This window comes from Lynx canadensis, chromosome D1 (genome assembly GCF_007474595.2).
Source record: "Lynx canadensis isolate LIC74 chromosome D1, mLynCan4.pri.v2, whole genome shotgun sequence".
Classification (NCBI taxonomy): Eukaryota; Metazoa; Chordata; class Mammalia; order Carnivora; family Felidae; genus Lynx; species Lynx canadensis.
The window spans coordinates 21,312,401-21,329,721 of record NC_044312.2 but is presented as its reverse complement, the minus strand read 5'-3'; positions in this window follow the sequence as shown (position 1 = coordinate 21,329,721).

The window sequence follows — 17,321 nt, the reverse complement described above, 5'->3', positions numbered from 1 at the left end:
TCTCTACTACAAAGCTGTAATCATCAAGACAGCGTGCTTTTAATTCCCTTGCCTTTGGAGATGTGTCAAGTACGAAATTGCTGCAGCTGAGGTCAGAGAGGTTTTTTTCCTGCTTTCTCCTCTAGCATTTTGATGGCTTCCTGTCTAAAATTCACGTCCTTTATCCATTTTGAGTTTATTTTTGTGACTGGTGTAAGAAAGTGGTCTAGTTTCATCCTTCTGCATGTTGCTGTCCAGTTCTCCCAGCACCGTTTGTTAAAGAGACTTTTTTTCCATTGGAAAGAGCCTAAATGTCCAACAACTGATGAATGGATAAAGAAATTGTGGTTTATATACACAATGGAATACTACCTGGCAATGAGAAAGAATGAAATATGGCCTTTTATAGCAATGTGGATGGAATTGGAGAGTGTTATGCTAAGTGATATAAGTCATACAGAGAAAGACAGATACCATATGTTTTCACTCTTATGTGGATCCTGAGAAACTTAACAGAAGACCATGGGGTAGGGGAAGGAAAAAAAGAGTTAGAGAGGGAGAGAGCCAAACCATAAGAGACTCTTAAAAACTGAGAATAAACTTAGGGTTGATGGGGGGTGGGGGGGGCAGGGTGAGTGATGGGCATTAAGAAGGGTACCTGTTGGGACGACCACTGGGTGTTGTATGGAAACAAATTTGAGAAAAAAACAAGAGGTAGGAAGATGGCAGCATAGGAGGACGCTGGGCTCACCTCATCCTGCTGATCACTTAGATTCCACCCACCCTACCTAACTAACCTAGAAAACCTCCAGAAGACTAACAAAATGGACTGTCTGGAGCCACGTGCAGACAAGAGGCCCACGGAAGAGGATCCACCCTGCTAATATGCCCTTGGCCAGATCCCACTGAAGCAGTACCACAAGCCTAGAAGTGTGCAAGTAGCCCAGACAGGGGCCACACCACTCCACAGTGAGTTCTGCCCTGGGAGAGGGAAAGATAATGTACACATCAGTCTGACTGTGGCCCCAGCAGTGGGCTGGAGACAGACATCAGGTCTGACTATGGCCCCGCCCACCAACACAAGTTACTCCAGCACAGGGGAAGTACTCTGCAGTTCCACGCCACCCCAGGGACTACCCAAAATGACAAACTGGAAGAACTCTCTGCAAAAGAAACTCCAGGAAGTACAACAGCTAACGAATTGGTCAAAAACGATTTAAGCAATATAATGGAACAAGAATTTAGAATAATAGTCATAAAATTAATTGCTGGGCTTGAAAAAAGTATAGAGGACAGCAGAGACTCTATTGCTACAAAGATCAAGGGACTAAGAAATAGTCATGAGGAGCTAAAAAATATTATAAATAAGGTGCAAAATAAAATGGAGGTGATCACAGCTCGGATTGAAGAGGCAGAGGAGAGAATAGGAAAATTAGAAGATAAAATTATGGAAAAAGACGAAGCTGAGAAAATGAGAGATAAAAAAAATCCAGGAGTATGAGGGGAGAATTAGAGAACTACGTGATGCATTCAAATGGAACAATATCTGTATTGTAGGAATTCCAGAAGAGGAAGAGAGAGAGAAAAGGCTGAAGGTGTAGTTGAACAAATCATAGCTGAGAACTTCCCTGATATGGGGAAGGAAAAAGGCATTGAAATCCAAGAGGCACAGAGAACTCCCTTAAGATGTAACTTGAATTGATCTTCTGCACGACATATCATAGTGAAACTGGCAAAATACAAGGATAAAGAGAAAATTCTGAAAGCAGCTGGGCATAAACAGGCTCTAACCTATAAAGGGAGACCCATAAGACTAGTGGCAGACCTATCTATTGAAACTTGGCAAGCCAGAAAGGAATGGCAGGAAATCTTCAACATAATGAACAGAAAAAATATGCAGCCAAGAATCCTTTATCCAGCAAGTCTGTCATTCAGAATAGAAGGGGGCATAAAGGTCTTCACAAACAAACAAAAACTGAAGGAATTCATCACCACTAAACCAGCCCTACAAGAGCTCCTAAGGGGGATTCTGTAAGTGAAATGTTGCAAGGACCACAAAGTACCAGAGACATTACTACAAGCATGAAACCTACAGACATCACAATGACTCTAAACCCATACCTTTCTATAATAACACTGAATGTAAATGGACTAAATGCTCCAACCAAAAGACGTAGGGTATCAGAATGGATAAAAAACAAGACCCATCTTTTTGCTGTCTACAAGAGACTCATTTTAGACCTGAGGACACCTTCAGATTGAAAGTGAGTGGATGGAGAACTAGCTATCATGCTAATGGAAGTCAAAAGAAAGCTGGAGTAGCCATACTTATATCAGACAAACTAGACTTTAAATCAAAGGCTGTAACAAGAGATGAAGAATCACATTATATAAGAATTATAGGGTCTATCCATCAGGAAGAGCTAACAATTATAAATGTCTATGCGCCGAATACAGGAGCCCCCAAATATATAAAACAATTAATCACAAACATAAGCAACCTTATTGATAAAAATGTGGTAATTGCAGGGGACTTACACTTATAGCAATGGACAGATCATCTAGACAAGGATCAATAAAGAAACAAGGGCCCTGAATGATACATTGGATCAGATGGACTTGACAGATATATTTAGAACTCTGCATCCCAAAGCAACAGAGTACACTTTCTTCTCAAGTGCACATGGAACATTCTCCAAGATAGATCACATACTGGGTGACAAAACAGCCCTTCATAAGTATACAAGAATTGAGATCATACCATGCACACTTTCAGACCACAATGCTATGAAACTTGAAATCAACCACAGGAAGAAGTCTGGAAAGCCTCCAAAAGCATGGAGGTTAAAGAACACCCTACTAAAGAATGAATGGGTCAGCCAGCCAATTAGAGAAGAAATTTAAAAATATATGGAAACAAATGAAAATGAAAATACAACACTCCAAATGCTTTGGGATGCAGCAAAGGCAGTCCTGAGAGGAAAATACATTTCAATCCAGGCCTATCTCAAGAAACAAGAAAAATCTCAAATACAGACTCTAACAGCACACCTAAAGGAAATAGAAGCAGAACAACAAAGACACACCAAACCCAGCAGAAAAGAAAAATAATAAAGATCAGAGCAGAAATAAACAATATAGAATCTAAAAAAAACTGTAGAGCTGATCAATGAAACCAAGAGTTGTTTTTTTGAAAAAATAAACAAAATTGATAAACCTCTAGCCAGGCTTCTCAAAAAGAAAAGGGAGATGACCCAAATAGATAAAATCATGAAGGAAAATGGAATTATTACAACCAATCCCTCAAAAATACAAACAACTATCAGGGAAAACTACATAAAATTATTTGCCAACAAACTGGACAACTGGGAAGAAATGGACAAATTCCTAAGCACCCACACACTTCCAAAACTCAAACAGGAAGAAATAGAAAACTTGAACAGACCCATAACCAGAAAAGAAATTGAATCAGTTGTCAAATATCTTCCAACAAATAAGAGTCCAGGACCAGATGGCTTCCCTGGGGAAATCTACCAGACATTTAAAGCAGAGATAATACCTATCCTTCTCAAGCTATTCCAAAAAATAGAAAGGGAAGGAAAACTTCCAGACTCATTCTATGAAGCTGGCATTACTTTGATTCCTAAATCAGACAGAGACTCAGCAAAACAAGAGAACTACAGGCCAATATCCCTGATGAATATGGATGCAAAAATTCCCAACAAGATACTCTCAAATCGAATTCAACAGCATATAAAAAAATTATTCATCATCATCAAGTGGAATTCATTCCTGGGATGCAGGGCTGGTTCAACATTCTCAAATCAATCAACGTGATACATCACATTAATAAAAGAAAAGATAAGAACCATATGATCCTGTCAATCGATGCAGAAAAAGCGTTTGACATAATTCAGCACCCTTTCTTAATAAAAACCCTCAAGAAAGTCGGGATAGAAAGAACATACTTAAACATCATCAAAGCCATTTATGAAAAGCCCACAGCTAACATCATCCTCAATGGGGAAAAACTGAGAGCTTTTTCCCTGAGATCAGGAACACGACAGGAATGTCCAGTCTCACTGCTATTGTTTAACATAGTGTTGGAAGTTCTAGCATCAGCAACCAGACAACAAAAGGAAATCAAAGGCATCAAAATTGGCAAAGATGAAGTTAAGCTTTCATTTTTTGCAGATGACATGATACTATACATGGAAAATCCAATAGACTCCACCAGAAGTCTGCTAGAACTGATACATGAATTCAGCAAAGTTGCAGGATACAACATCAATGTACAGAAATCAGTTGCATTCTTATACACTAATAATGAAGCAACAGAAAGACAAATGAAGGAACTGATCCCGGGGCGCCTGGGTGGCGTAGTCGGTTAAGCGTCCGACTTCAGCCAGGTCACGATCTCGCGGTCCGGGAGTTCGAGCCCCGCGTCAGGCTCTGGGCTGATGGCTCGGAGCCTGGAGCCTGTTTCCGATTCTGTGTCTCCCTCTCTCTCTGCCCCTCCCACGTTCATGCTCTGTCTCTCTCTGTCCCAAAAATAAATAAACATTGGAAAAAAAATTTTTTTTTAAAATAAAAAAATAGGGGCGCCTGGGTGGCGCAGTTGGTTAAGCGTCCGACTTCAGCCAGGTCACGATCTCGCGGTCCGTGAGTTCGAGCCCCGCGTCGGGCTCTGGGCTGATGGCTCAGAGCCTGGAGCCTGTTTCCGATTCTGTGTCTCCCTCTCTCTCTGCCCCTCCCCCGTTCATGCTCTGTCTCTCTCTGTCCCAAAAATAAATAAACGTTGAAAAAAAAAATTTTTTTTTTAAATAAAAAAATAAAAAAAAATAAAAAAAAAAAAAAGAAGGAACTGATCCCATTCACAATTGCACCAAGAAGCATAAAATACCTAGGAACAAATCTAACCAAAGATGTAAAAGATCTGTATGCTGAAAACTATACAAAGCGTATGAAGGAAATTGAAGAAGATATAAAGAAATGGAGAAACATTCCGTGCTCATGGATTGGAAGAATAAATATTGTCAAAATGTCAATACTACCCACAGCTATCTACACATTCAATGCAATCCCAATCAAAATTGCACCAGCATTCTTCTCGAAACTAGAACAAGCAAACCTAAAATTCATATGGAACCACAAAAGGCCCCAAATAGCCAAAGTAATTTTGAAGAAGAAGACCAAAGCGGGAGGCATCACAATCCCAGACTTTAGCCTCTACTACAAAGCTGTCATCATCAAGACAGCATGGTATTGGCACAAAAGCAGACACATAGACCAATGGAATAGAATAGAAACCCCAGAACTAGACCCACAAACGTATGGCCAACTCATCTTTGACAAAGCAGGAAAGAACATCCAATGGAAAAAAGACAGTCTCTTTAACAAATGGTGCTGGGAGAACTGGACAGCAACATGCAGAAGGATGAAACTAGACCACTTTCTTACACCATTCACAAAAATAAACTCAAAATGGATAAAGGACCTGAATGTGAGACAGGAAACCATCAAAACCCTAGAGGAGAAAGCAGGAAAAGACCTCTCTGACCTCAGCCGTAGCAATTTCTTACTTGACACATCCCCAAAGGCAAGGGAATTAAAAACAAAAATAAACTACTGGGACCTTATGAAGATAAAAAGCTTCTGCACAGCAAAGGAAACAACCAACAGAACTGAAAGGCAACCAACGGAATGGGAAAAGATATTTGCAAATGACATATCGGACAAAGGGCTAGTATCCAAAATCTGTAAAGAGCTCACCAAACTCCACACCCGAAAAACAACCCAGTGAAGAAATGGGCAGAAAACATGAATAGACAATGCTCTAAAGAAGACTTCCGGATGGCCAACAGGCACTTGAAAAGATGCTCAACATCGCTCCTCATCAGGGAAATAGAAATCAAAACCACACTCAGATATCACCTCATGCCAGTCAGAGTGGCCAAAATGAACAAATCAGGAGACTATAGATGCTGGAGAGGATGTGGAGAAACGGGAACCCTCTTGCACTGTTGGTGAGAATGCAAATTGGTGCAGCCACTCTATAAAACAGTGTGGAGGTTCCACAAAAAATTAAAAATAGACCTACCCTATGACCCAGCAATAGCACTGCTAGGAATTTACCCAAGGGATACAGGAGTACTGATGCATAGGGGCTCTTGTACCCCAATGTTTATAGCAGCACTCTCAACAATAGCCAAATTATGTAAAGAGCCTGAATGTCCATCAACTGATGAATGGATAAAGAAATTGTGGTTTGTATACACAATGGAGTACTATGTGGCAATGAGAAAGAATGAAATATGGCCCTTTGTAGCAACGTGGATGGAACTGGAGAGTGTGATGCTAAGTGAAATAAGCCATACAGAGAAAGACAGATACCATATGGTTTCACTGTTATGTGGATCCTGAGAAACTTAACAGAAACCCATGGGGGAGGGGAAGGAAAAAAAAAGGGGGTTAGAGTGGAAGAGGGCCAAAGCCTAAGAGACTCTTAAAAACTGAGAACAAACTGAGGGTTGATGGGGGGTGGGAGGGAGGGGAGGGTCGTTGATGGGTATTGAGGAGGGCACCTTTTGGGATGAGCACTGGGTGTTGTATGGAAACCAATTTGACAATAAACTTCATATATTGAAAAAAAAATAAAAATAAATAAAAAATTCTCATCAAACAAACAGACAAAAACTCAAGACAAATATGTGAGAGGTAATAGATGTGTTAATTCAAAGGGGGGAATTCTTTCACAATGTATATGTACATCAAATCCTGATGTTGTACACCTTAAATATCTTTTTAAAATTATTTTTAATTTTATTTAAACCCAAGTTAGTTAACATATAGTGTAATAAAACTATCTATTTTTACCTTCAAAAAAAAACTGTGAACAAACTGAGGTTTGATGGAGGGTGGGAGGGGGGAGGATGGGTGATGGGCATTGAGGAGGGCACCTCATTGGAAAGAGCACTGGGTGTTGTATGGAAACCAATTTGACAATAAATTTCATATTAAAAATAAGTAAATAAATAATTAAATAAACATTAAAAAAATTTTTTTAGATAAAAGTAGACCCAAGGTCTAATAAGCCATTTTAGAGAAGGGTTTTCTAAAATCAGCACTGTTCACATTTTGGGCCAGGTAATTCTTTGTTGTGGAAGGTTGTCCTCTGTGTTGTAGAATGCTTGGGGGCATCCATCCCTGGCTTTTACCCACCACGTGCCAGTAGCATTCTCCCCATCCTTCCCCTCCCAACCCCCAGATGGTGACAACCAAAACTGTTTCCAGACATTGTCAAATGTACCCTGGGGATTAAAATTACACCAGTTTGATTGTGCCTGGGTGGCTTAGTCGGTTTAGCGTCTGACTTTGGCTCAGGTCATGATCCCACAGTTGGTGGGTTCGAGCCCAACATTGGGCTGTGTGCTGACTGCTCAGAGCCTGGACCTTGCTGTGGATCTGTGTCTCCCTCTCTCTCTGCCCCTCCCCCGCTCATGTTTTGTCTGTCTCTCAAAGATAAATAGAAATGTTTTACAAAATTTTTAAAAAAAGAGTAAAGGAAGTCTGATGTGATTGCACTTCTATGGTTTTGGCAAGCAGCAAGAACAAGAAACAAAAATGGTACCCACTGCTCCATTTTTAAAGCCCAGACAGGGGCACCTGGGTGGCTCAGTTGGTTAAGCATCCCACTCATGATTTCGGCTCAGGTCATAATCTCATGTTTGGTGAGTCTGAGCCCTGTGTTGAGCTCTGTGTTGACAGCAGGGAGCCTGCTTGTGATTCTTTCCTCTCTCTGCCCCTGCCCCGCCCCCCCGCTTGCATGAGCACATACCTTCTCACTCTCAAAATAAATAAATATTTTTAAAAAATGAACTGAGGGTTGATGGGGGGTGAGAAGGAGGGGAAAGTGGGTGATGTACATTGAGGAGGGCACCTGTTGGGATGAGCACTGGGTGTTGTATGGAAACCAATTTGACAATTTCATATTAAAAAAATAAAATTAAAATTAAAAAATAACACAAAAAAGCCCAGACATATTGTTACTCCACTGTCTGGTGGCCAGCTATAGCAGCTACATGCAGAGGAGGACAGTGCCCGTTGTGAACAAGAGTCCCATGGCTCTTGTCTAGGCTGCTGAAGAGTTGTGTTTTAAGTGTGCCAGGAGCATTCATAGGTGCTGTAGTCTGTGGTTGTGGGAGGCCAGGCAAGGAATCCTGAATTTGCTCCAGATAGATGCCCCCACATCTGTTTCCCCATTTCAGATACTCCGGTCCATCACCAGAGGGATGTACCTTCTTAGTACTATTGAAGCTAGTGTGATTGTTCTAAGAATGTACAAGCATTCTGCAAATTAGGGCTTTGTTATTCTGAAGTGTTTGAAATGAAATATGAAATTGGCTCTAAATTGGTTTAACATGAAAGAGAAAAGCTCTTTCCTTATTTGAATGATTTCATTTGTAAACTTTTGAATGGTTTTAAAAGTGATTTAAAACTCTATGTTACTTTTATATTCAATATTTTTTGTTATGGGGATTGTAAAAAATTTATGATTATACGCATTAAGAATTCATGATCAGTAATTGCTGTTTAATTCACAAAATCTGATAGAAAAAATAGGTTCCAGAAACAAGCACATATTTTAATTAAGGATTATGAAGATATTTTATTTGGAAATATTATCTAATAAATAAAATAATGACAAGTCTCCTTCCCCTCCCCCATGGTCTTCTGTTAAGTTTCTCAGGATCCACATAAGAGTGAAAGCATATGGTATTTTTCTTTCTCTGTATGACTTATTTCACTTAGCATAACACTCTCCGGTTCCATCCACGTTGCTACAAAAGGCCATATTTCATTCTTTCTCATTGCCAAATAGTATTCCATTGTGTATATAAACCACAATTTCTTTATCCATTCATCCATAAGAGACTCTTAAAAACTGAGAATAAACTGAGGGTTGATGGGGAGTGGGAAGGAGGGGAGGGTGGGTGATGGGCATTGAGGAGGGCACCTGTTGGAAGGAGCACTGGGTGTTGTATGGAAACCAATTTGACAATAAATTTCTTATAAAAATAATAAAAATAAAGTTATTTAACCTAAAAAAATAATGACATTTTTCAAGTGTATTTTGAGTTTCAAATAATTTACATTAATATGGTATTTATTGAAAATACTAAACTTTTATTTTACCATGAAACATAACACACATATTGAAAAGTTCACAGAATATTTATTCATAATTTAATAAATGATAAATCAATGTAATCCCCACCCAGTTCATAAACTATTGCCAAAATAGTTTATTAAGTATTTATAGCTGTATTTTTCCCCATATGGGTATTTAGTTCCCCCAAACTTAGCCCAACAATATGAGATAGGTAAATAGTTAAATTAGGGCAAGTGGAATGGGGTATTCATGACATAGTTCAACTTTTGGTGAATGTCTTCATAGTTGGAGGAATGTTTGTATAAACAGTCATATTCAGTGTTAAAAGAGTTAGGTAATATATAATTTTGTGAGTTTTTGCAAGTTTCTGCACACTAACTATCTACTAGACTTATTACACAGAATCCTGTAAATAATGTACAGAAAATATTTTGGAAAGAAAATATCTAGATAAGGAAAGAAAGCTCTTGGGTCTTTCTCAATTCTCTCATGCTCCTTGGGTTTACCACTCTTACATCTGGCCATTCAGAGCATACTATTAACTTTTTTTGTCTGACCAGGACTCTACTTTTATTATTGTTTTTCACTACTAAATAGCTTTTTCATGCTGAAATTTTCAAAAGGAAACCATTGGAGAAATAATGAAAAATAAGGATAAACATACAAACCTAAAATAATCCAGTTTCCAGAACAGAAGAGTTTTCTGCAAATTTTGGTGGACTCATACGGCAAATGCTTGGGAATAGTATTCTTTTCTTTCCAGCTTTTCTCTATTCCTCACCATGTGGTATAGTCTTTTCTGACTGAAGTCTTCCCTTTAGGGAAGTCGCCCATTGGCTTCTGGAAATTTACTTCATGATATAAAGAGAGATATTTGAAAGGAGTTCTGTCCTCTTGTTCTCTTGTTTTCTTCTTTGGATGTAATTGTTTTTAGATTGGATTATTGGAGCTATGGCAGTCATTTTGTGACTAGGAGGTGAAAAGTTTGAGGATGAGGCCAATAGTTTGAGGACAGTGGAATAGAAGAACCTGGGTCCTTGAGAGTATTTAGTTGGTGAACCAACCCTAGGATGCTGTACCTCCAAATTTATTATTATTTGAGAAAAATAATTGCCTATTTTAAATGAGTATTCGAGCATTCTGTAATAAAGGTACAAACTTCCTAATTGATAACATGGGTTAATGATTACATTCCTGAGATACTAAGTAGTATATTATAATAACAAATGAATATCTTGGGGGATAGTCTTGTAACTTTCAGTAAACACTGAAGAGAAAAGTTGTATTATGATAGAAAGGAGAGTATATAAATATTTACACTTAAATTTTAAGTACATTCTTCAGTTCACTTGGCTAGTGCTTTTCATTCATTGTACTCCTGTCGTCTCTGAAATGTAAACATTCTCTTTTTTATATTTGTGGAGAAGGGTAAGAGTTCGCACAATACTTAATGTACTCAAAACACTACAATCAATCAAAATAGTACTTTCATGATTTTTTTTTCATATTTAACTCTCAATTGATTTCTTCTTTAATTTTATATAAAACTTAATCATAGCTTTTGAGACTCATGTTTTTATTAGTGTTTCAGTTGCCCATTGGGTAATTGAGGGACAGACCTGTGCTTTCAGAACTTTTTCTAGCAGCAGTGAATATGGCTAAATGTGAGGAAGTATGTGGGAAAATGCTAGAATAACAGTTAGGAGTCACTACAGTTCAGCAGCATAGTTGAATTAAGAGCTAAAAACTTATTGAACTTGTGTAGTGCCTGAGGGAAGTGGATGGAAATCATCGTAGACTCTGATGTTTATAGCTTGTGAGAAATGTGGAAGCCTTTCTGAAGGTTTTCACCAAAGAACACCATAATTTACAGAATTATTTATGGAGTGCCTCGTATGCATTCTGTACTCTACATAACACTGTGAGAAAAGTAGTAAACAAGACAGAACTGATGTCTGTCCTTATAAAACTTACAGTTTATGGGAGAACATGAGGATTAAAGGGAAGAATGTCTTCTGAACACCGTGAGAAAAGTAGTAAACAAGACATGGGAGAACATGAGAATTAAAGGGAAGAATGTCTTATAAGTGTTATGATACAAGATCTGGAAGTTCTCAGAATGTAAATAACAACAGCTGACATTGATTGACTATTTACCACATGCCAGGTACTGTTCTAAATATTTTACGTACATTTTTTCATTTAGTCATCAAAACAAACCAATGAAAGAGATGCTGTTATTGTCATCACTATTTTTAAAATTGTGAACTCAAGGCATGGAGATTTTAAGTAATTTGTCAAGTTTGTAAGCATGGTGTATGGTTCGAACACATGCCCACTAACTCCTTAGCCCCCACTCTTTTCTATGAGGAAAAGAATATGGCATCATTTCTTCATTAAATCATTAAATGTATGGCCTCTTACATTTAAGGACCCAGTAGGACTTTCAGGGACAAATTACAGAAGGTATTTGGAAATAAAAACTTTAAAATTGGGACTTCTGAGGAAGATGCTCGGGTAGGAGGATCCTAAGCTTCCCTCATCCCACAGATACACCTAGATAACACCCATATTGGTGTAAACAACCCAGAAAATGATGTGAAGCCTGGCAGAACAGGTTTTCCACAGCTAAATGTAGAGAAGAAGCTACATCAAAAACAGTAGGAGGGGAGAGATATGGGCTGCAACCTGACTGACTGTCCCTAGGCTGGAGGGACACCACAGGTACAGGAAAGGGAGAAAGGCAGGTACCACACTAGGCATCCCAGGCATGGGGGACCCACACTGGGAAGATGAATGCCCACACATTTGGCTTTGAAAGCCAGAGAGACCTAACTTCATGAGTTCTTATAATTAGTGTGGCTTGACCCCTGGAACTTTAAAAATCAGCAGGCTTCCCAGAGCCAGAGGGTGATAAGACACTGAGTCTCTGCCCTTAAAGACATAGCATAACAAATAGCCCCTCTGAGATACAGCATAGAAGCAGAAGTTTGAAAAATGTCCAGGATATATGGGAAGTAGATTTATTTACTAATCTCAGAACATGTGCTGGAGGGGCAGGTATCTTTGGGAGACTTCTCCAAGAACAAAGGAGCTGGCGGGCAACATTTCTCCCCTGTGTCCCAGCCTAGATACCCAGACACCTTTGAGAATCAGCACAGTGCAAACACTCTCACCCAGCTTCGCTATCAGCCTGTGCCATCCTTGTGTGCCCCTGCTGACACCCCCCAGCTTGACCATTCTCCAAAGCTTATCAGGTCTCCTTCCACAGCAGTCCTGTGCACACCTTGCTAATACAATGTGCCCTGCCTCTGCATTCTCTTATGGGCCCTCCCTATCCACCATGCCCTTGGTAGGAGTCCATCCACAGCAATGCCACAAGCACGGAAGTGTGCAAATATCCCTGAAAGAGGGCAGTACCACTCTAAAGTGACTCCTGCCTTGGGTAGAAGGGAAGATAACTATACATACCAGTTTAGTGGTGGACCCATAAATGAGTTGGGGGCAGATATCTGGTCTGGCTGTGGCCCTGCCCACCAATGAAAGCTTCTTAGAGCACAACACTGGGAGAGTGCCCTGCAGTTCCATGTAACCAGAGCTCAAGGTCTGACCCTATTCATGCCCAAGATGGCCCCAGAATGGTCCATGAACAACAGAGGGACCAAATCCTTTCCACAGCTGGAAAAGAGAGCCATTGCATATGACTGGACTAAAGGCAAATGTGACTCAGCCACAACAGTAGGGTGCATGTAACATGGAGAAGACACTCCTAAAGTGCCAAGTTCTGGTGAACAGGGGACATTGCACTGCAGGCCACTACTTTCCAGCAGGAGCCATAGCTGACTTTCCTAACACATAGAAACATACAGAAAGCTACACAAATGAGTGGACAAGGAATATGTCCCAAATGTAAGAACAGGACAAAATCACAGTAGAAGAGCTAAACAAAATGGAGATAAGTAATAAGCCTGATAGAGAATTTAAAGTAATGATCATAAAGATACTCACTGGACTTGAGAAGAGTGGAGAATCTCAGTGAGTCCCACAGCAAAGCAACAGAAAACCTAAAAAAGAACCAATCAGAGATGAATAACCCAATAATTGAAATTAAAAACAGAGAAAGCAGAAGAATGGGTCAGTGACCTGAATGACAGAATAATGGAAAGCAATCAAGCTGAACAGGAGAAAGAAAAAAGGATAATAAAGAATGAGAATAGATTAAGGGAATTCAGCGACACCATCAAGCATATAACATTTGCATTATAGGGATCCCAGAAGGAGAAGAAAGATAAGGAGCAGAAAATTTATTTGAATAAATAATAGCTGAAAAGTTCCTGAATATGGGGAATGAAACAGATATACAGATCCAAGGGGGCACAGAGACGCTCCCCCTCACCCAAATCAACCCAAGGAGGTCCACACCAAAATCCATTGTAAATAAAATGGCAAAACAGTTGTGATAAAGAGAATTTTAAAAGAAGAAAGAGAAAATAAAAGTAGTTATATACTACTTTTCCCCATAAGGAAATTAGCTAATTTTCCAGTAGAAACATTCTAAAGGCTAGATGGGCGTGGCATGATATATTCAAAGTGCTGAAAGAAAACAACCTGCAGCCAAGAATACTGTATCCAGCAAGGCTATCATTCAGAATAGAAGGAGAGATAGTTTCCCAACAAGCAAAAGCTAAAGGAATTAATGACCACTAAACCAGCCCTCCAAGAAATATTAAATACTAAAGGGGACTTGTTGAGTGTAAAGACCATAGGCAGGAGTAAGAAAAGTGGGAAGCACAAAAGCAATAAAAGTAAATGTATATCTAAAAATCAGTCAAGGTATTCACATGATAAAAGGATGTGAAGTATGACACCATATACTTAAAACATGATGGCAGAAGGAAGTAAAAACTTAGTGCTTTCAGAATGGGTTCAAAATTACGCATCCATTGACTCAATATAGACTGCTATATGCATAAGATGTTATATTCAAACCTGATTGGAACCACAAATCAAAAACTAGTAATAGATATGTAAAAAATAAAAGAAAGGAATCCAACTGTATCACTACAGAAAGCCAGCAAGCCATGAGAAAACAGAGTAAGAGAAGAAAGGGATAGAGAAACCTACAAAAACAACCATAAAACAAGTAATAAAATGACGATAAGTACATACATGTCGATAATTACTCTGAATGTAAATGGACTAAATTCTTCAATCAAAAGACAGAGGTGATGAAATGGATAAAAAAAAAAAGATCCATCTGTATACTGCCTACAAAAGACTCATTTCAGACCTAAAGATGCATACAGATTGAAAGTGAAGGGATGGAGAGGCATTTATTGTGCAAATGGAAGTGAAACAAAAGCCTGGACAGCAATACTTATATTGGACAAGACAGACATTAATACAAAGACTGTAACAAGAGACAAAGAGGGACACTACATGATCATAAAGGGAACAATCCAACAAGAAGGTACAACAATTGTAAATATTTATGAAACCAATGTGGGAGCACCCAAATACATAAAGCAGCTATTAACAAACATAAAGGAAGTAGTTGATAGTGACACAATAATAGTAAAGGATTTTAACACCCCACTACATCAATGGATAGATCATCCAAACAAAATCAATAAGGAAACAGTGGCTTTGAATGACGTATTGGACCAGATGGATATAACAGATATATTCAGAACATTCTGTCCTAAAAGAGTGGAATACACATTCTTTTCAAGTGTACATGGGACACTCCAGAATAGATCATATGTTAATCCACAAAACAAGTCCCAACAGATTCAAAAAGATTGAAGTCATACCAAGTATCTTTTCTGATCACATCACTATGAAACTAGAAATCAATCACAAGAAAAAACCTGGAAATACCACAAATACATGGAGATTAAATAACATACTATAAAAGAGTGAATAAGTTGGGGCACCTGGGTGGCTCAGTTGGTTAAGCATCCAACTCTTCATTTCGGCTCAGGTCACGATCTCACAGTTCGTGAAATCGAGCCCTGTGTGGGGCTCCACGCTGACAGCATGATGCCTGCTTGGGATTCTCCCTCTCTCTCTCTCTTTGCCTCTTTCCCACTCGTTTTTTTTCTCTCTCTCAATAAATAAATAAACATTTAAAAAGAAAGAATGAATGAGTCAAGAGGAAATAAAATAATACATGAAGACAAATGAAAATGAAAACACAATGGTCAAAAATCTTTGTTCTAAGAGTGAATTTTTTTAATTTTTAAGTGTTTTTGTTTATTTTTGAGAGAGAGAGAGACAGAGCATGAGCAGGGGAGGGGCAGAGAGAGAGAGACACACACACAGAATCTGAAGCAGACTCCAGGCTCTGAGCTGTCAGCACAGAGCCCGACGCAGGGCTTGAACTCGTGAACTGCGAGATCATGACCTGAGCCGAAGTTAGACACTTAACCAACTGAGCCACCCCAGCACCCCTAAGAGTGAAGTTTATAGTAATACAGGTCTACCTCAAGAAGCAAGAAAAATCTCAAATAAACAACCCAACCTTACAACTAAAAGAGCTAGAAAAAGAAGAACAAACACAACCCCAAACCAGTAACAGGAAGAAATAAAGATTATAGCAGAGATAAATGAAATAGAAATTAAAAAAAATAGAACAGATCAATGAAACCATGAGCTGATTCTTTGAAAAGATCAACAAAAATGATAAACGGTAGCCAGAATAATTTTTTAAAAAGGAGAGAAAGGACTCAAACAAAATCAGAAATGAAAGAAGAGAAATAATGACCAACACCACAGAAATACAAAAGATTATAAGAAAGTATTATGAAAAATTATATGCCAACAAATTGGACAAAGTAGAAGAAATGGAAAAAATTCCTAGAAACTGAAGCTGGAAGAAATAGAAGATTTGAAGAGACCAATTACCAGCAATGAAAAATAATCAATAATAATAAAAAAAACCTTCCCAAAACAAAAGTCCAGAACCAGATATCTGGCTTCACAGGCGTATTCTACTAAACATTTAAAGAAGAGTTAGTACGTTTTCTTCTCAAACTACTCCAAGAAATAGAAGAAGAAACACTTCCAAATTAATTCTACAAGTCCAGCATAACACTGATATCTAAGCCAGATAATTTCAGTACAGAAAAAGAGAACTATAGGTTAATATCTCTGATGAGCATAGATTCATAAGTCCTCAACAAGATATTAGCAAACTGAATCCAACAATACATTTAAAAAATCATTCACTATGATCAAGTGGGACTTACTCCTGGGATGCAAGGTGGTTCAGAATTCACAAATCAACCGTCATGATACATCATATCAATAAGAGAAAGGATAAAAATCATATTACCATTTCAATATGGAGAAAAAGCATTTCACAAAGTACAACATAAATTCATGATAAACACCCTCAATAAAGTAACAGCTAACTACAAATCTGTAGTAATCAAATACTACAAATCAAATACTACTGTAGTAATCAAATATACTACATATCTATAGTAATCAAAATAGTATGGTACTGGCACAAGAATAGAAACATAGATCAATAGAGTAGAATAGAGATCCCAGAAATAGATCCATGATTATATGATCAATTAATCTATGACAAAGGATGCAATAATATGCAATGGAAAAACAGTCTTTTTAACAAATGGGGTTGGGAAAATTGGACAGTTATAGCAAAAAAAAAAAAAAAAACTTTCTTACACCATATACAAAAATACACTCAAAATAGATTAAAGACCTAAATGTGAAACCTGAAACCATAAAAATACTAGAAGAGAGTACAGACAATAATTTCTCTAACATTGGCTGTAACAGCATCTTTCTAGATATGTCTCCTGAGGCAAGGGAAACAAAAGTAAACATAAACTATTGGGACTACATAAAAATAAAAAGATTCTGCACAGCAAAGGAAACAATCAACAAAATAAAAAACCCAACCTATTGAATGCAAGAAGACATTTACAAATGATATATCCAATAAGGGGTAAGTATTCAAAATATAAAGGACTTATACAATTCAACACAAAAAAAACAAGTAACCCAATTAAAAAATGGGAGAAGACATGAATAGACATTTCTCCAAAGAAGACATACAGATGGTCAATGGACAAATGAAAGGATGCTCAACATCACTCATCACCAGGGAAATGCAAATCAAAATCACAATGAAATATCA